Raw genomic sequence first — 3275 nt, 5'->3', positions numbered from 1 at the left:
TTTCAGTGTGAGCATTTATACTTCAGAATTGGCATATACTACAAATCAGGACATGATTTACTGTTTTGTTGATTGCTTAAACTTAAGAAAATGATGGATAAAATCTTAGCAATGCAAATTAAACTTGTGTTGGGCATATTTTTCCAGAGGTTAATTTTTAGACATTTTCTTGCATACTATTGCCTTATAACCAGAATAAGAGTACAGAATCCACCAATGAACAGGTATTTATTATGTCCCTATTATGTCCCAGACACCAAACTAACATTGGCACAAAACAAAAACAACTGATCTTAAGGAAAATGAAATAAATATAATTTACTATAATTATTAATTTACTAATTGAATTTGTTTTTGAATTTGAATTAATGTACTAATTGAATTAATTTGCTAATTGAATAAATTAAAATGAAATACATATAACAACACATACAACTATTTCTGGGCCCAGGGGAGCTGAGGAGCTTGCCTTCTCTTTCTTTTACTACAGGCCCCACTCAAGCATGTTGCATGGGGATATGAGTTCAAGATAGCGGAATAAGGAGAAATAGACTAGTTCAGATGTCTCACTATTATATCAGAAGATTATTTTTTTTAAAGCACCAGATTGAGAAATAATCAAGAAATACAAGGATAAAACCCAGGATGCCCATTTCTCTAGCCCAGCTCCATACTAAGAGAGTCAGAAATTTTTAGACACTGGGAAAGGGGTCCAGCCAGAACATCATCATCATCATCATCGTTGCCATCATCACCACCAATATATATAACTAACATTTATACAACATTTACAATGTCATTTGTTGGTCATTTCAGTCTTGTCCGACTCTTTGTGACTCAATGGATCTCTGTGAAAGGGGTTTTCTTGGCAAAGATACTGGAGTGGTTTGCCATCTCCTTCTCCAGTGACAAATAGAAGTTTGGACACTTGCCCAAGGTCACATAGCTAGGAAGTGTCTGAGACTGGATCTGAACTCAGCTCTTCTTGATTCTAAGCTCTATCCATTGTACTAAGTACTTAAAATTGTATAATTAGAATTTTGCTCCCCCAAACTCTTTCCCAGCTTCCCAGCTTCATTCTTGCGTTACATTTTGGCGATGAAGTTGTGAGTGTAGCTCCACCCTGGCTTTCTTTTCCCTGGAAGGAGGCTGGTAGAGGTTGGGTGAATGTCAGGCAGGAGAATTTTACTAATGTGTTATTTACTTAGGTTTTTACTTTTATTCTTTTATTTCTTCTACTTCAAGAAATTACTAACAAATCTTATAAAATATAATACTTGGAATTATTGGATATTAATTTAAATCTTACATAATTAATTATTTCATTTGATCCTTATAACCACCCTGGGAGGCTGGTACTATTATCTTCATTTTATACATGAGGAAAATGAGGCAATTAGAAGTTAAGTGATTTTCCCAGGGTCACACAACTAGTAAGACCTGGTACTCTATCCACTGCATCACTCAGCCTCCATGGTCCTCAGAAGCCTTCCATTTTGGTGGCCAATGACAAGTTCAGAGCCTGGAACAAAGTTTTGTACCAAGGGAAGAGAGATGGGAACTTGGACCAAAGTCTAACCAAAGATGCCCGTAGCCTGCAGTTGAGCTACTCTGACCCTGAACTGGGCTTTGAGAGCTGGGAACCGGGAGAGTGTATAAATACAAACTGTTAGTAATTAGAGTAACTTGAGATTTTTTTTTGAAAGTCAAATTAGATGAGAAAGCAAAAATATATGTATTTATGGGATGTCCTGGGTTCAAATCTGGCCTCAGATACATCCTAGCTGTGTGACCCTGGGCAAGTCCCTTAACCCTAACTGCTTAGTTCCTACCACTCTTCTGCCTTAGAATCAGTTGATTTTAAGGTAAAAAGTAGGGGTTTAAAATCTATATATGTATAAATAAATATAAATATATGTACATTTATATTTATATGATATATTAAATATATGATATATTTATATATAACATATAGTTATTTATATATATGTTTATATATATATATATATGTGTATGTATTTCTGAAGGAAGGCAGGTAGACATTTCTCTTTCATCATTTCCAGGATTTGGACTTTAAGAACAACCTTGAGAGAGATTGGGAAAATGTGGGTGTTCTCATTTCCTAAATGGGAAGTCTGAGGCCCATATTTTTCATAGAGAAGAAAGAGAAGCGGGAATAAGAGGAGAACGAGGAGGGAAACCAAGCCCCAAAGCACCTATTCCGACATGACTGTGTCCGAGCCCCTGTGTAAACAAACTCTGAAGATCCAAAGCAAGGCAAAACCCATCTGAGCCTCAGGAAGCTCTTGGTCTAAGGCGAGGGATGGGGATGCCACTTGGTAGCCCAATGAGGAAGAAGAAGAGGAGGGAGAAGAAAAGGATGGGAGGAGAACAAGGACAAGAGGGAGAAGGAGAAAGGCCGTCTCCAGGTGGTAGAGATGTAGCCTGGCGTTCAGCTGGCTGACTTCAAAGTGAAATCAAGATGGAATAGTATTTCCTGTAGCCACTGAGAGGGAGGCCTCCTGAGGTTGGAGCCAACAAAGGGGAGACTGGAGGGTAGAGGGGTGGGTGGGTGAGCCAGTGTGTGCTGGGGGAGGGGGGACACCCTTTGGAGATAGGATTAGGCAACCACAGGAATGCCCCAAGTGGGTGGGCCACAAGACTGACCTCCCCATCACCCTTCAGGAGAGTGCGGCCCAGGGGACAGCTGCTGAGACAGGTACCTCCCCTTGAGCCATTGTCTAGTGTTTGCAGAAGAAGATCTGGGAACTCCAGAGAGTGTACGGGGCTGGGTCACAAGCAGGTGAGCCTTCCCTCGGCACCAAGGCATTAGTGCCGAGATAGGGCAGCCAGTCCTGGGGAGGATTTATAACTCTGGATTTCAAGGACTTATCCAAACAATCTGTTTTCTGAATTGCAACATGCCAAGGGCTGGCTGGTGGAGGGGGTGAGGGCGAAGGCTTGGGCTGGGGGAGGAGGAAATGGGATGGATACTTGGACCAGGCGAGGAGGGGATTTGTGTGTGAAGTTGTCTGAGCATCATTGGTTAATAGCGTGATGTTCCAAGTCCATTGATGAGGTCCACCCAGAGGATGATGGAAATACTGAGTAGTTATTAAAATGATCCCAAAGTGGGGTCCGACGCCTTAGGAGAGAGTGGTGGCCCCCTTCCCTCAAAGGCTCCGCTGCTTGTGCCCTGGCCCTGTACACTCTCTGGAGTTCCCAGATCTTCTGCAACACTGGACAATGGCTAAAGGGGAGCTGTCTGTCTCCTC

Source organism: Monodelphis domestica, chromosome 2 (assembly GCF_027887165.1).
Source record: "Monodelphis domestica isolate mMonDom1 chromosome 2, mMonDom1.pri, whole genome shotgun sequence".
Classification (NCBI taxonomy): domain Eukaryota; kingdom Metazoa; phylum Chordata; class Mammalia; order Didelphimorphia; family Didelphidae; genus Monodelphis; species Monodelphis domestica.
The sequence above is the reverse complement of the archived record's forward strand: the minus strand, read 5'-3'. Positions refer to the sequence as shown.